The following is an 18,223-nucleotide window of genomic DNA, read 5'->3' on the forward strand; positions in this document are numbered from 1 at the left end:
CGATTCCCCAGTGATCCCCTACGCCTCACAGCCAAGGCCAGCGCAGTGATGCCCGGGAGAGGCCAGCCCTACCCTGAGCCTCACAGCCAATGCCCGGGAGAGGCCAGCCCTACCCTGAGCCTCACAGCCGATGCCCGGGAGAGGCCAGCCCTACCCTGAGCCTCACAGCCAATGCCCGGGAGAGGCCAGCCCTACCCTGAGCCTCACAGCCAATGCCCGGGAGAGGCCAGCCCTACCCTGAGCCTCACAGCCGATGCCCGGGAGAGGCCAGCCCTACCCTGAGCCTCACAGCCAATGCCCGGGAAAGGCAAGCCCTACCCTGAGCCACACAGCCAAGGCCAGCGCAGTGATGCCCGGGAGAGGCCAGCCCTACCCTGAGCCTCACAGCCGATGCCCGGGAGAGGCAAGCCCTAACCTGAGCCTCACAGCCGATGCCCGGGAGAGGCAAGCCCTACCCTGAGCCACACAGCCAAGGCCAGCGCAGTGATGCCCGGGAGAGGCAAGCCCTACCCTGAGCCACACAGCCAAGGCCAGCGCAGTGATGCCCGGGAGAGGCCAGCCCTACCCTGAGCCTCACAGCCAAGGCCAGCGCAGTGATGCCCGGGAGAGGCCAGCCCTACCCTGAGCCTCACAGTCAATGCCCGGGAGAGGCAAGCCCTACCCTGAGCCTCACAGCCGATGCCCGGGAGAGGCCAGCCCTACCCTGAGCCTCACAGCCAATGCCCGGGAGAGGCAAGCCCTACCCTGAGCCTCACAGCCGATGCCCGGGAGAGGCCAGCCCTACACTGAGCCACACAGCCGATGCCCGGGAGAGGCAAGCCCTACCCTGAGCCACACAGCCAAGGCCAGCGCAGTGATGCCCGGGAGAGGCCAGCCCTACCCTGAGCCTCACAGTCAATGCCCGGGAGAGGCAAACCCTACCCTGAGCCTCACAGCCGATGCCCGGGAGAGGCCAGCCCTACACTGAGCCTCACAGCCGATGCCCGGGAGAGGCAAGCCCTACCCTGAGCCTCACAGCCGATGCCCGGGAGAGGCCAGCCCTACACTGAGCCTCACAGCCGATGCCCGGGAGAGGCCAGCCCTACACTGAGCCTCACAGCCGATGCCCGGGAGAGGCAAGCCCTACCCTGAGCCTCACAGCCGATGCCCGGGAGAGGCCAGCCCTACACTGAGCCACACAGCCGATGCCCGGGAGAGGCCAGCCCTACCCTGAGCCTCACAGCCAATGCCCGGGAGAGGCCAGCCCTACCCTGAGCCACACAGCCAAGGCCAGCGCAGTGATGCCCGGGAGAGGCCAGCCCTACCCTGAGCCTCACAGTCAATGCCCGGGAGAGGCCAGCCCTACCCTGAGCCACACAGCCAAGGCCAGCGCAGTGATGCCCGGGAGAGGCGAGCCCTACCCTGAGCCTCACAGCCAAGGCCAGCGCAGTGATGCCCGGGAGAGGCGAGCCCTACCCTGAGCCACACAGCCATATTCCAACAGTGGGAGGCCCAAGGGTGGGGGGGCCTCCTACAGGTATCCCACCACTGAACCATGGCTGCGAGGCCCAGAAGGGGCTGTCCCAGAGGCATTGCTATTAATAATTAAGCAGGCGCAGTGGCACTGAGCCCCTGTGTGATAGTCACCCAATACGTCCAAACTATGGCTGTATTGTACTGTCTAGCCAGCATATGGTGGGTAAACCTATCTTGCTTGCAGCAAGGCCCATCATGCCTTTGCTACACTACGGACCCCTCTCCTATAGATCTAGCTGCATTTATCCAGCATTGCGAGGCCCACGAGAGACCTCATCCCCCTCATGGCCTCAAAGCCATGAACCAGCGCTGCAAGGCCCAGGAGAGGCTTCATTTTCTTGGATCTAACAGCCATGGTCCAGGGGAGCTGAAAACCTCCTCCGGGACTACCAGCACTAAACGATCACTGAAAGTTCAGAGGACGGGGCCCCTCTCTGTGGCATAGCTATCAATAGTGCAGCAGATGCAGCTGCACCGGGGCCTGTGGTGTTGGGGCCCAAAGCATCTAAAATATGGCTGTGCTTTAATGCCCAGCCTGTGAATGAGGGTCAATTAAGCATCCTCACACCAGGACCCATGGCGCTATTGCTACACCACTGATCCCTCTCTCAAAGGCTTCACAGCCATTGTGCAGCTGCTGTGCGATCCAAGACAGACCCCCTTATGCTGAGCCACACCGCCGTGCTGCAGTGCTTGCCGATCCAGGACAGACCCCCTTACACTGAGCTACACAGCCATGATCCAGTGCTGTGCTTTCCAGGACAGACCCGCTTCCCCTGAGCTACACAGCTATGGTACAGTGCTGCGCAATCCAGGACAGAATCCCTTATGCTGAGTCACACAGCCATGGTCCAGTGCTTCGTGATCCAAGACAGACCCCCTTCCCCTGAGCTACACAGCTATGGTACAGTGCTGTGCAATACAGGACAGACTCCCTTATGCTGACGCACACAGTTGTGGCAAGGTGCTGCGCGATCCAGGACAGATCCCCCCTTATGCTGAGCCACAAAGCCATGGTCCAGTGCTGCGCGATCCAGGCCAAAACCCCTTACGCTGACGTACACAGCCATGATCCAGTGCTGCATGATCCACAACACATCCCTTATTGTGAGCCACACAACCGTTGTCCAGTGCTGCGCGATCCAGGACAAACCACCTTATGCTGACGCACACAGCCACAGTCCAGTTCTGTGCGATCCAGGACAAACCCCCTTATGCTGACACACACAGCTATGGTCCAGTGATGTGAGATCAAGGACCGACCCCCTTATGCTGAGCCACACAGCTGTGGCCCAGCGCTGCACAGTCCATGACACACCCCCTTACTCTGACGCACGCAGCCATGCTCCAGTGATGCGTGATCCAGGATGGACCCCCTTCCACTGAGCCACACAGCCGTGGTCCAGTGCTGCATGATCCAGGACACACCAACTTATGCTGAGCCATACAGCCATGGTCCAGCGCTGCACGGTCCAGGACACACCCCCTTACGCTGATGCACGCAGCCATGGTCCAGTGCTGCGTTATGCAGGATGGACCCCCTTCCACTGAGCCACACAGCTGTGGTCCAGTGCTGCGCAATTCAGGACCTCCCCCCCCCTTTTTCTGAGCCACAGAGGCATGGTCCAGTGCTGCGCAATCCAGGGTGGACCCCCTTCCTCTGAGTCACACAGCCGTGGTCCAGTGCTGCAAGGCCCAGTAATTAGGGTCCAGCGTGCACCACTGTCCCACATTTTAGTTGTCCATTCTGCATCCTGCAGTAAACTCCTGTGGGACACTAAATATTAAACATTTTGGTCAGCAGGGGACTAGTGCCGACAAGCAGGTTAATCAATAGGGATGTAAATGAAACGGCCCTGATGGGAAGCCTCAAAGGGTCGGGTCCAGCAGGATGTCCCATCACTGGCATTGTGAACTGCCCCTGTGCAGAAGTTGGGGGGCAGTTTCTGTTCATATGGTAACTGTGAGGGAGCTCATGCAGCACAAGAGGTGACCACAGTGGCCACTTTAGTGAGAGAAGGAGGAATGTACAAACTAGGAAGGAAGCAGCCCTTGGACCACACATGCCCACCTCATAGGCTTTGGGTTCAGGTGATGGTCGATCGGTCCAAGAGTTGCTGGCAGATATTGGGGCAAAGCTCCAGGGAAACCATGATCTGGAAAAGATCAAATGATCTGGCCAAGGAGAAGCAAGACGGGGCTTCTTCTTTCAAGTCCAATAGCTTTGCCACTGAACCATATGTTTTATCTGTAGAGGCACTAGGAACCTGATCAGGATAGGGCAGTGGTTACCGACTGGTGGTTCGGGGACCCCTGGGGCTCCACGAATCTTCCTCAGGCAGTCAAGTAGCTAAATGTTCAACTGGAATTTCAAAACATTCTGTAAATGTCAAGGAATTTGAAATCAGAGGCTAAAAATTAAATTAGTATCCTCAGACTAGTTTGTGGCAGCATCACAGGTGCATTAAACAGAATATATTATGGCCGATGTGTGGCTTCAATTGAATTTAGAAAAGCTCCATCCTTCCTATTAAAATTGTAATTTTTATTTTATTTGTATTAGTTGCATATTAAGTCAAATATTTTATAATTTGTGTATTTGTTTGATGAATGTTTGTTTCTGTATTTTTGTGTATTGTTTTGCAGTTCCAATCATTGACAATGTTTAGGCCGGGGTCCCTGGCTTCCGGTAATGACTCAGTGGGGGGTCCACGGATTCCAATAATAGTTTAGTGGGGGTCCCCTGGTTCCAGTAATGATAAAGTGGGGGTCCACAGAAGTCAAAAGGTTGAAAACCACTGGGGTGTTTTGGGATAAATCCTTAAAAATGAACTCAGCTACTTTTGCTAACCACCATATAAATATCTTCTTGAAAGTGCAACCGTGGAAAGTGTCCTGCAAAGTGATAATGAAAACGTGCCGTACGGGAGATAGAGAATGGATGATGGAATATAGAGACTGCAAGGAGATGAAGGGAGCAGGGCTGGTTTGAGCATTTTTGCCAGGCTGCTTTAGGTTCCCCAGTCCCGCCCTGAGACTTTCTTGACTTCCGCTTGCGCATCTGCTCGCGGTATCGGGATCGTTACAGCTCCCCCCACAGCTACGTGCTGCTGAATGGGCTTCTGCTTTATTGACAATCTGTCGCCCGACACCTCAGACCTCCTCATCAGTTTCTGACTCTCTGACTTGGCTTTTTCCGCAGCACGTGCACTTGGACTGGGTGGGCCTATTCGCCGGGTCTCACTTAGAGGTGGTAAGCAACGGAACATCTTCCAATGTGTGAATGAACTCGGACAGTGGTTCCCAACCTTTTGACTTCTGTGGACCCCCACTTTATCATTCCGTGAACCCGGGGACCCCCACTGAATATTACTGGAATCAGGGGACCCCCACTGAGTCATTACTGGAAGCCGGGGACCTCGGCCTAAACATTGTAGATGATTTGAAATGAAAAAAAAGACACAGAAACAGGCATTCATCAAACACATATACAAATGATAACATGTTATATAATTTGCAAACAACTATAAGTAAAACAAATGAAAAAAATAATTTTAATAGGAATGTAGGAGCTTTTCTAAATCCAATTGAAGCCACACATTGTGCACACTATATTCTGTTTCATGCACCTGCCCTACTCCCACAAATCAACCTGAGGATAATAATGTCATTTTTAGCCTCAAATTTCAAAGTCCTTGACATTTATTATACGTTTTAAAATGTTCAGTTGTACATTTATCCACATTATTTATATGCACTTCATTAACCTGTTCATATTAGTTAATTTTTGAAGCAGTAGCGCGCACCTCCTGAGGAGGGTTCGCGGACCTCCAGGGGTCCCCGGACCACAGGTTGGGAACCACTAAACTACGACATCCGAAGGAGCATCCACCACAGTTTATACCACACACTGTCCCTCTGTTGAAGGGATCATGCTGGGAGAGGCTACAGGTTTTGCTGGACTTGTCACCTTTCTCAGAGAAAGTTCTTCAGCTAATAGTAAAAAAAGATTGGTAAAATGCTCAGGTGTTTTCCGCTTCACGATACTGCCTCTGTTTGCTGTAACAATCATTTAGGAATCATGTAGACAGCTCTACAATACTTCTGAAGTAGTTTATTCTTCCATGTGTAGTTTTACATTTATATATCAAGCTTGAATACGTACCAGATTTTGATGATCCTCACAGTTTTTCCCAGCTGCTTTAGGTAAAATTAGCCAAGTGTCAGGCCTAGTTGTGGAACCTGCTCCGTTTTTCATTAGCGCCCAGCTGTTTGCTAAGGTGCGAAAACCCACACTCCGCAACTCCTGCAAGTAGGTTGCACGCTGGAGCATTACAAGCCAGGGTGGCAGAGGGCCTCTGCCCCAAAACGTCACCCAAATGCACTGCCTTGTTGAACATAGCATGTTGGTAACCTCCTGGCCATGGCCAGGTTGGCTCCGGGATGCCCCACACATCCAGATCAGGGTGGCATGGTCCCTAAGGGAGGCCCTTTATCTACCCCGTGATCAGGTGACCCACCGGGTTCAATTACACCGTAGGGATTTACTCCTCTGTTGTTTCACCACCTCCTGGTGCTCAAGGGGTCCCTTGAACCAGCACCACCAGATATCTCACTATACATGCCTGAACCAGCAGCACTGGATATATCTGAACCAGCAGCACTGGACATATCTGAACCAGCAGCACTAGACATATCTGAACCAGCAGCACTAGACATATCTGGACCAGCAGTACTAGACACCCCTGAACCAACAGCACTAGATACCTCACTAGAAATCTCTGAACCAGCAGCACAAGACACCTCTGAATCAGCAGCACTAGACATCTCACTAGACACCTCTGACCCAGCAGCACTAGACATCTCTGAACCAGCAGCACTAGACACCTCTGAACCAGCAGCACTAGACATTTCTGAACCAGCAGCACTAGACATCTCTGAAGCAGCAGCATTAGATATCTCTGAACCAGTAGCTCTGGACATCGCTGAACCAGCAGCACTAGACACCTCTGAACCAGGAGCACTAGACACCCTGGTATCAACTGTACTTGAAATATCAGAACCAGCAGCAGAAGAGAGCTCAGAACCAACCATTAAAAAGCAACAGCACAAGACATCCCTGAACCAGCAGCACTAGACTTCTGAACCAGCAGCACTAGACATCTGAACCGACAGCACAAGACATCTCTGAACCAGCAGCACTAGACATCTATGAACCAGCAGCACTAGACATCTATGAACCAGCAGCAGTAGACATCTTTGAACTAGCAGCACAAGCCATCTCGGAACCAGCAGCAGTAGACATCTCACTAGACATCTCTGACGCAGCAGCACAAGACATCTCTAAACCAGCAGCACAAGACATCTCAGAACCAGTAGCTCTAGCCATCTCTGACCCAGCAGACTAGACATAAAGCTAGATGTCTCTGAAACAGCAGCATTAGACTCCTCTGAACCAGCAGCACCAGACACCTTTGAACCAGGAGCACTAGACACCTCTGAACCAGGAGCACCAGACACCCTGGTATCAACTGTACTTGAAATATCAGAACCAGCAGCAGGAGTTATCTCAGAGCCAACCACCCAATAGATCCCGAAATCCATTACTCAAGGAGATCTTGAAACCAACACCAATGCAGTTTACACAATCAAAAACTGTAATCCTGAAAATAATTATTGGAACCAATTGCACTAGTCATCTTAGATACAGCAGCACAAGAGATCTTGAAACCAGCAATACAAGAGATCTCGGATGCAACTGCGTAAGAGATATGGGATCAAATGAACAACACTATGGTTTCTGAAACAACGCGAGTGCCCCACGACCAGTAGACCAAGAGATCTTGGAGCTGATAGCACTAGAGATCTCTGGATCACCTGTAACACAGGAGATCTCAGAACCAACAGCACAAGAGATCTCAGAAACAACAGCACAATATTTCTTAACCCAAACGCACAAGAGATATTGGAACCAATAACACAAGAGATTTCTGAACCAACAGCACAAGAGATGTCAGAACCAACAGCACAAGACATCTCAGAAACAACAGCACAATATTTTTTAACCCAAACGCACAAGAGATATTGGAACCAATAACACAAGAGATTTCAGAACCAACAGCACAAGAGATGTCAGAACCAACAGCACAAGACATCTCGGAAACAACCACAGAACAGATTTTGGAACCTACCTAACAGAAGAGACTTGGGAAGAAACATCACTACAGTTTGCAGAATCAGCAGCACTATGATTTGGGAAACAACACATGTGGAACAGCGTAGATTTATTGCACCCCTGATGTTACAATTATGATCTATATGGGACCATATTATAGAACAGAATGTGTGAACCAATAGAACACGAATGTAAAGTGGTGGATTCAAATCCAAAAATGGAGTGATTGGAGAAAGATGTATTGTGTGGTTTAGACCTACTAATTGAAATGTAATCATTTAATGTAACTGTATACCCATCCTCACATTGTTTGATAATGTCTACCTTTAAAACAATAACAGTTTCATAATGTGCTCCAATATTGTTGATTAACATTGAGAAATGCAGTTCTCCATCATATTCAATTACACGTGTTAAAAGTTTTATTTAATTTTCTTATTAACTATAACATGAATTTAATTGAACTGTTGTAACCGACTGTAGGGAGCTGGGTTCTGCTTGCAGTACCCCCACTTTTCACAAGGTTTTAGATGCAACTTGGACTGAAGTGCACTGGGTTCCTGCTAACTAGGTCCCCAGTGCCAGTGTTCCTTCCCTAAAACAAGACACCTGGTCCTTCAGCCCCCTACAGGTCCCTAGTAAATGGTATCCCTGGTACCTACGGGATGGGTACTAAAGAGGGCCCCTCAGAGCTGCAGCACTCGTGCCACTCTGAGGGACTCAGCACCAACCTTAGGCAGACTGCCCATTGCAGGCTGCATGACAAGTTGCTTCCAAAATTGAATACACAACATGGCACACATCCTGTGTGCCATGTCCCCTAAACACTGACATTAACTGAATTTTGAAAATATTATGTGCACAGTATAACCTAAAGTAAGTGTGCCATTGAAGTATTTTTTGTTTGTTGGTGAGCTTGACTAGGCTAGAGTCTCTAAATGTGAGAAACTGTTTTCCAATTTCTGCTAACGTCATTTCATTGCAGGTATTAACACATAGATATTGTTAGTTTGGGAATAGATGTGCTATTGTTTTATTCATATAGAGTCTGAGGAAGCAACCTTGGAAAGGTGCATGGAGAGATCGAGAGATGTGACTGCCTCTATTCATACATGTTGCTATTGTTGGACAGGAGACCAAGGGCAGCTACCTTCCCAGTACCGCTGTGGGAAAGCGAGGAATTGTTGCGAGTTACATTGTGAGAAGGGAGAAGATGTGGTCCGAAGTGGTGCATTCAAAAGAGGTGCTTCCAGACTGATTTATGACTTTAACTAGGACTTTCACTAATTGATAATGAGCAGATTCCCTTGGAGTTTGAGAGCTACAGACCTCTGACTTTACCCCGAGTCCCCAGGCTTTGCTGAGTGAGGCTTTGTCTTACATTGAGCTTCTGAAAAGCTGACGCCTTCCCTTTTTACTTGCTTTTCACCCTCTTTGATCAACTATTTTTTTTTTGCCCCAGATGACATTCTCCAAAATACCTTTTTCTCCTGTTTTTGCTTTTTAACTTTTGCCCGAATGTTCTCTGGTTGAGTATCAATTCATTGATTAGTTTCTTTGCGAGAGTCCTACTTGTCCGTAGCTAATTCAGTTAGATCAAGTGTAAACGATCTGACCAGTGTTTGTTTTCAGCCCATCAAATTATTTTGTGTTACATTTACAGATTTTCTCGTGTGCCTTTTGCTGAATCGTTTGATTTACTTTTGGCGCTTTGGCTACCCAGTTGCTATCCTGTATCTTTACAGTATGTCTTTGAGACTTGTTTACTTTAACCTGAGCATTAATTTGTAATAAAAACCATTGATTTCATTTTTTTCTGATTTGGATCTTTATTGTGTGGCCAAATTGGCTACACTGTTTAATTAGTGTAGATTGATCGTGCCTTCCTTCTCTAGGTGTGCCCTATACACGGACCCAAGGCTCATCGACCACAAATTAGAGCACACAAGATGCTCGAGCAGAAGTGTTCCTGGAACCGACTGCACAAAGGATCTCAGAACCAACAGCACTAGAGCTCTCTGGATCAACTGTACAAGGGAGCTCGGAACCAGCAGCACTAGAGATCTCCAGATCCACTGCACAAGGGAGCTCGGAACCAACAGCACTGGAGATCTCTGGATCAACTGCACAAGGGAGCTCAGAACCAACAGCACTAGAGATTTATAGATCCACTGCACAAGGGAGCTCGGAACCAACAGCACTAAAGATCTCTCGATTCACTGCACAAGGGAGCTCGGAACCAACAGCACTAGAGATCTCCGAATCCACTGCACAAGGGAGCTCAGAACAAACAGCACTAGAGATCTCTGGATCTGCTGCACAAGGGAGCTCGAAACCAAAAGCATTAGAGATCTCTGGATCAAGTGGACGAGTGAGCTCACAACCAACAGCACTAGACCTCTCTGGGTCAACTGTAAAAGTGAGCTCAGAACCAAAATCACTAGAGATCTCTGGATCCACTACACAAGGGAGCTCAGAACCAACAGCACTAGAGATCTCTGGATCCACTGCACAAGGGAGCTTGGAACCAAAAGCACTAGAGATCTCTGGATCCACTGCACAAGTGAACTCTGAACCAACAGCACTAGAGCTCTCTGGTTCAACTGTACAAGTGAACTCAGAACCAACAGCACTAGAGATCTCCGGATCCACTGCACAAGGGAGCTTGGAACCAACAGCACTAGAGATCTCTGGATCCACTGCACAAGGGAGCTTGGAACCAAAAGCACTAGAGATCTCTGGATCCACTGCACAAGTGACCTCTGAACCAACAGCACAAGAGCTCTCTGGATCAACTGTACAAGTGAACTCAGAACCAACAGCACTAGAGATCTCCGGATCCACTGCACAAGGGAGCTTCGAACCAACAGCACTAGAGATCTCCGGATCCACTGCACAAGGGAGCTTGGAACCAACAGCACTAGAGATCTCTGGATCCACTGCACAAGGGAGCTCGGAACCAACAGCACTAGAGATCTCTGGACCCACTGCACAAGGGAACGCGAAACCAACAGCACTAGAGATCTCTGGATCAACTGCACAAGTGTGCTCAGAACCGGTAGTAGAAGAGGTGTTGTAAACAATAATACAGTTGATCCCAGAACCAACTGCACACCAACTGCACAAGAGGTTTCAGGTATGAAGAAAAGACATCTTTCAAAAACTGATGGATTGTAGAAAGTTGAATAGAATATAAAGGTTTTTTTTAACAAATTGCACAAAATGTCTATTAGGATCCAGCAGAAGCTGCTCCCTAATGATCAGTCCTGCATTAAGTGCACGCCATGACAAGGACCCCCACATGCATCGACCAGAAGATAAATGACACAGCACCATTAGCTGCATAGACATAAATCTGTAAACTGATCACTCTGCTGAGCTTCTGCAACACACAGGAAGGAGCCTGTCAGGTCCCCTAAGCCCCTTTGAGCACCACCTCAGCTATCTAATGCCAGGGACACAGAAGGTGATGCCAGTCGATGCGCACAGCACTGCTTCTGATACCACCACCACAGGGCAGGACTTCCTGGCTAGAGAAGCACTCCAATCTTAGACAAGCCCTCGTTAGTACAAGAAGGTGGACCTCACACAGAGAACATCTGAGCTGAGCTATCTCCAGAACATTGCAGCTGAGCTATCTATGCTGCTCCAGCCTGTGGACGAAGGAGCAGTGCGACCACATCCACACTCTAAGCAAATACACTGGGACTATGAACTATTGTGGGGCAACTAATGTACTCTGGGCCTGGCAAAACAAACTGCCTCCAACCTAAAAGGGCTGTCGGCTTCCAGCACACGAAAAACAATGAAATACCCCAGGCAAGTTAATGACTGACTTAGGTGCAAACTGAGCGAAACGACTCAGCAACAACAGACACATATACAAAAATATATATTTTAAAAAAAAAGTAAAATCACATATAGCTCATAATTTGGATGCATGCAGAAAAATACAAGGCATAAGCAACAAACAAAGGGACCCAATTCAATGCTTACAGACCAAAATTATATATAAAATAAATATATGATTGCCACTTTCTCTCATGTAACAATGAGTATTAAATCCATACACATTTGTAAGATATCTAAAGCCAGATGTGACAAGGAATAGTCCTATTGTCCCTCCAGCACACGCCCATGGTGATGGCGCTTCACTAGAGTGCCACAAACTCCAACCCTGCAGGCACTGACTTCTAGGCGCCGACTGACTTCAGATCAGAGGAATGATCTGGACTCTGAGCTCACGGATGATAGGCCACATACAATCCCTGCACAGAAACAAGTGCACCATGCACATAAGAAAGCGTGTTGCTCCAGGCAGGATTAGCCTTCTCTGCAAGAGGATGCTAATCACTGGGGAAAGGTATACAATTGAAATGTTAAGATTAAATTGGTTTACTTTAGCGAGTCCTTGAGGTAATTTTAATGTGATCCTCAAAATGGCATCAGTGGGACAGAAACCTCTGCTTCTGTGCTATGAATTGGGTAAATTGTTATTTTCATGCTCAGTTATGGATCATTCCTGTAGTCTGAGGGGGAAGTGACCTCTGAACCTATATGTCATGCAGCAGAGGGCAATCAGTTTATAACTTCTTTACCCGGCACAGGTGAAAAGAGAAGCTGTTTACTAAATATTCTCCCTGAAGGTCTAATGATGGGTTCTCGTCTGAGATAAACTTCAGCATTTCAACTTCATTAACTCAGTTACAGGTTTGTTAAAAAAAAGATGCAATTAATCCTGACCAGTCTCACAACTTAGAGCAAGACTGCCTTTTAGCCAGTTTGAATCAGGCCCTTGCAATTAATGGCATACCACACCTGTGAATCATTATTCGTATATTAACCAGTTAACTTTTTTTCAAACTTCCCAATTTTAAGCCTCAGCTGCAGAGTGGGCACATATGTGATTGTAGCCAGCCACAGGTTTTCAGGCAAAGATACTTTTAATCAAGGGATTTACAAACCCATAAGCAAAGTAGAGCGATTCAAACAACACGTTGCAGAATGCAATCTGATGGCAGCCAGAAAGAAAGGACTGGTCAGGGTTGTTAGACATGATGTGCAGCCATTTAAAGACACCCATCTATTTGTGCACTGCTCGTGCCTATGGCCTTGCGAACCTGCTTGTGTCTATGGGCTTGCGAACATGCTCGCACCCATGGACTTGCAAACCTGCTGGTACCCATGGACTCGTAAAGCTGCCCGTGCCTATGGACTCACAAACCTTCTGAAGCCCATGGACTCGTAAACCTGCTTGTGCCCATGGACTTGCAAACCGGCTCGTGCCCATGGACTGGCGAACTGTCTCGTGCCCATGGACTCGCAAACCTGTTTGTGCCCATGGTATTACAAATCTGCTTGTGCCCATGGACTCGCGAACCTGCTCGTACCCATGGACTCGTGAAGCTGCCCGTGCCTATGGACTCACAAACCTTCTGATGCCCATGGACTCATAAACCTGCTTGTGCCCATGGAATTGCGAACCCGCTCCTGCCCATGGAGTCGCAAAGCTGCTCGTGCCCATGAACATGCAATCCTTCTTGTGCCCATGGACTCGTGAACCTGCTCGTGCCCATGAACTCGTGAACCTGCTCGTGCCCGTGGACTCGCGAACCTGCTTGTACCCATGGGCCCATGAAGCTGCCCTTGCCTATGGACTCACAAACCTTCTGATGCCCATGGACTCGTAAACCTGCTTGTGCCCATGGACTGGCGAACTGTCTCGTGCCCATGGACTCGCGAACCTGTTTGTGCCCATGGACTCACAAATCTGCTTGTGCCCATGGACTCGCGAACCTGCTCGTACCCATGGACTCGTGAAGCTGCCCGTGCCTATGGACTCACAAACCTTCTGATGCCCATGGACTCGTAAACCTGCTTGTGCCCATGGACTTGCGAACCTGCTCGTGCCCATGGACTTGCGAACCTGCTCGTGCCCATGGACTCGCGAACCTGCTCGTGCCCATGGACATGCAATCCTGCTCGTACCCACGGACTCGCGAACCCGCTCCTCTCCATGGACTCAAGAACCTGGAGATCTCTTGTGCAAGACTGGACATTACCTGGTTTTAAATTTACTGATCAAAATGTTGACACCCAAGCTGTGCTTGAGCATGAAATGTGTTTAGGAGATTGGACGATGTGTTTGTATTCAAGCGGCCAGGCATCCAATAAAGCCTCATTTTAAATATTGCTTGGTCATGTTAAGGTCTCACTTATAGACAGCGTTAGCTGTCTGGCGAGACCATGTAGAGCCGCCACCCACAGACACGCTTTTGGATAGCGTCTCCCATCCCTTGGTTGCTGTGGTTCCACTAGCTTTAAACATGGCTGACAGGGTTGTCCGTCATCCATGGTAATACCCCACAGTGTATCACGGATCTGATCTACTTAAATAAATATAATTTATTTTTGCAGTGCATGGTTCTGTAGCTACAAAACGTTTCCAGGGCACTCACTTTACAATTGTGCGCTTCTGTGTACTTTCATTTTTACCAATTTGACACACCGTGGCGGAACCAATTTGACCACCAGTGCATTATGATGGCATTTGAGTCACGAAGCACAGCCATGATACATACACACGGATGTGCGCACACAATGGCAATTTTGAAATATGTATCAGATGGCTGGTGTGTGTGCACGCATCATGATCTATGGCTGCATATGTGTCCTGACGAATGTGCATGCATGTGTTGTGAAGCACCAGAAATTGTTAGACCAAATAGTCTGGCGTGCATCTTCAATGGCGAAACCTATTGGCTTTGACAATGCTTGTTTGTATTTGTAGTCTAGTACTTGTAGCTTTGCATGTCCATGTATAAGTCCTGACGTATCAAAAGCCAATCAGATCTACAAGACTATATGAGCTGCTCTCACCTGGAGTGTGTGCTAGTGTCTGGATTAACTGCCATGCAGCCTCAATAAAACTTCATTGAAAACACAGACATAATATTGGTGTAGGGAACTTGAAACTGCAGTACGGTTACGGTTCACACTCCATCGTCAGAACTGATGGTTCGGCTAACATTAGCTGAAAACCACAACTTCTGGCTTGCAATTCATCTAACAATAAGCGTTCAAGTATCAAATGCATTACTGCTGATCACTAAAACAAAAGTGATGGATGGAATGCCTGAATTAATCTCAGCCACCTAGTAATTAATCAGGGCCGCATCCCAATCCATTGTTATTTTGTCCACCATGCCTCCTCAGTTTGGACCCAGCTATATGCAAATCAGTCTTGACCCTGCACCAACTGGAACAGTTCAGCCCAAACTGCCAGGCCAGATCCTCCCTGACCCGGAACATAAGCAACCCAGGACCATTTTTGCTCTTGGTATGGGCTCATCAGCCGGGTATAACTTAGTTCCAGTGACACACTGTGCACTAAAACAAGGCATGTTTCAGCTTAAGCAGGGATCATGTCTCAGCATGCACTCTGCACAAAGTGGCGAAATGTGCTCTCTCATCTTCCCTCTGTTTCTTTGCGTTCTTCTCTAGCTTGGGAGGACAACAAGCACTGCTGCACAAGCAAAAAAAAATAACAAACGTGTTATTACTCAGCCCAAACGGGGGATTATTTTATATATTTAAAGACACAACATTTTTAGAATGCACTGATCCCTCCCGTCAAGATCAACAGCTCCCAAAGAGAACATGTGATTAAATACTGCAGAGTGAAAGCAACCTGGTCTGAGGTGGTCACCCTATTGTGGGCCTCGGCCCTCCTCCCAACACCCAAAGAGTTGGGAATGACAGTTCCTCTCCAGCACGATTAGAGGGGCTCTGTATTGTTACCAACCCATAAAAGGTGCCTAAAATTAGTTTGAGAGACTGGTTGGCTGCTGGTTTGTAAGAAAAAGTAATGCAAACCGGTGCAAAGTGCTGCTTTGCGTTACTCTGCGTCAACAGCATGCTCCGTGGGTGCTACATGGGGGTGCATCTGGAGGCTTTTGAGGCAAAACCCTATATGATAATTTTTGGCGCAAAACCCTACGTACTAACACCAATTGAAAGCAGTCGTTAAAAAGGAGAAAAGCATAGATTTCTCCTAACTTTTCCCACTTTGCATGTGTGCTGCATTGAACTTAAAAAATCTGTAGTATTTCGTACTGGAATGGGCACTCTCCCAGTACAAAACCTACGCTACATTCACTCAGCACCTTTTGCACTACAGTGAAAGGTGTGTGCGTGGCGCTCGGAAGTCTGATTCTGTGCCAGTGCTAGGGAGAGAGGCGATGAGTGCCCTATATCTGTAGATATGGCACTGCCCTGCTCACTCCGTTTCACACAAAGCAGCACAGCAACTTTGGGTGCTGCACTGCGCCCAGGACAGTTTTGTAAATAAGGGTTCTTGCTTGTCTGTGAATGGAGCAAACAGGTAAAGGAGAGAGGATAGTTAGGCGGACATTGAGATTCCAAGATCACTTAGGGCCAGATGTAGCAAAGGGTTTTACCCATTCTGTGTCTATGGGTAAATGTGTTCGTACATATGGCCTCGCATATGACGTGTTCGCAATTTACCAACATCAGTTTAGTGATGTTTCATGAGGTCTGTGAATACTGATTATTGAGAATCAGATCGTATTCCCTGACTCAGCTCGAGACAGTTTGTTAGGGCACTAGAAACAGTTTTGATTATTCAGTTAAAAGCTAATCAATATTCTATGTATGTCCATTTATTTGATGAGGTTTACATATTTTTTCAAACTGTGAATAAACATTAATTGGACTTGAAATAATCGTAAGCTAAAGACACAAACTATCTGGTCTACGAAAGGGGGTCTTCCTCTCTAAAGTTGGGATTATCTGTGGAGCCTGTCAGTCAGCCTTGCACCCAGGGCTGTCAAGTACCTTTGTTTCTTGAGGACACTTCTTTTTTTGCCTGACTTGCCACCAGGGGCTTCTGGGAGCTATATTCCAGTTGTAGCTCCATTTAACTAAACGTGCTCACACATGTGAAAATGAGGTTTCCTCCAGTGAGATGCAGTAAGGTGTAGGTGTACCTGTCAGCCCTTGCCTGGGCCTGTGCTGGCTGACCCTCTCCTCCTAGCTGGACCCCTGGCACAGTGTGTGATGCTGTGCTCTGTGTGGCTGCTCCTGCTCCCCTGAGACTGTGCTCAGGGGCCTGAGACCCCCACTCAAGGGTGCTCCTGCATGTCAGACCTGCAAGCAGTAGCCCAGGCTCTGGTGGGAGTGAGAGAACACCATGAGTTACAATGTTTTCAAATGAGACTCCTCCCCAGTGAGTGAGACTGCACTCAGGTGTGCTAGGCTGGCTGTGAGTGAGACTGTGGTGCCCTTCAGCAGGGAGCCCGCCCCTGGGTCCTTGGTGTAATTCTTGGCTCCTTCCCTCCTCCCCCTCAATGCTCATCCTCCAGAGCGCCATTTTGCCTCTGCAGAGAGATGCCGCAGTCAAGAAACCACAACCCCCAGCATGCACGCGGGCTCCGTCCACTCACTGCAGCGGGATAGCGCCTACAACTCCCGGCGTGCCCTGCAGCGCCGCCCTCGCCCAATCACGACACTCGCCTGACTGACGTGCTGCGACACTACAATTCCCGGCCTGCAACGCTGCTCCCCAACAGCTGTAGAGCCGCGAAAGACTACAGCTCCCGGCGAGCCACGCACGTCCTGCACGCTATCTACGGAGGCAGACCCGAGGAGCGGCATGCCGGGAGTTGTAGTCTCCCGGGGCTCTGCGGCTGTTCTGAATTCGGGGACCCCCGCTAACCCACCGCAGTGCCATGTCGTCAGTAGTGGGGGCTCCCCCGGCTTCCTCCCGCCACGGCCGGCCTCTTACCTGTTTCGCTGCGGCTTCCCCCGAGGCGCCGGCGGGGCATGGCTCCTCCGCAATGCGGGGGGCGGGTCAGTGCCGTCTCCGGGGTGCGGCTCTTCCCTTCCCTGCAGACGCCGGGACCCCCAGCATCATGTCAACCCTGACAGGCTCTGCCCACGCCGATCCCGGGCCCCAGCGCTGCGGCTTCGATCCCGGAGGAGAGCACCGAGCCAGAGAGAGCAGAGGGGCGGGATACTCCCACAATGCAGCGGGGCCGGGAGAGGAGGAGGCAGCAGCATCAGCACCAGGGGCTGGGACAGGGGAGGAGGAGGATACACCCACGGTGGGTGCAGGAGCTCTGACATCACCCACTGCACGGGGATGCCTCCACAGTGCATCAGGACATCACTACCTGCAAACATAGTGGGGGTCCTCATATAATGCCACAGGCAGAGGAGCAGTGATGTCACAGCAGGGGGGCGTCGGTGGTGCCATCATGCATGGGATTAGCCCTGACGACACACTGTAAATGAGAGATGCACCAGGGGTGAGACCAGTGACATCACTCACTGCCCATAGCAGAGGACACCAGGGCAAGCAGCGTGACGTCATTCATTGTAAGTAAGAGACATGGCACACACTCCAGATGCACCGGAGTGAGACCAGTGATGTCACTCTATGCATATAGAGGACACCAGGGCAAGAAGTGTGACATCATTCATTGTAAGTGAGAGACACTGCACACACTCCAG

The 18,223-nt window shown here is 49.4% G+C and overlaps 1 protein-coding gene across 1 annotated transcript in view; it reads right to left on the reverse strand.

Annotated features, from left to right (window-relative positions):
• Positions 1-17,623, reverse strand: part of TTBK1 (tau tubulin kinase 1) — a 363,196-nt gene extending 345,573 nt beyond the window's left edge. Inside the window, exon 1 of the mRNA XM_069236392.1 lies at positions 17,496-17,623. The gene's annotated coding sequence lies outside the window, so the exon portion shown is untranslated. The remainder of the gene's footprint in view (positions 1-17,495) is intronic.
• Positions 17,624-18,223: the final 600 nt, after the last annotated feature.

The sequence above is a fragment of the Pleurodeles waltl genome, chromosome 5 (assembly GCF_031143425.1).
Source record: "Pleurodeles waltl isolate 20211129_DDA chromosome 5, aPleWal1.hap1.20221129, whole genome shotgun sequence".
NCBI lineage: Eukaryota > Metazoa > Chordata > Amphibia > Caudata > Salamandridae > Pleurodeles > Pleurodeles waltl.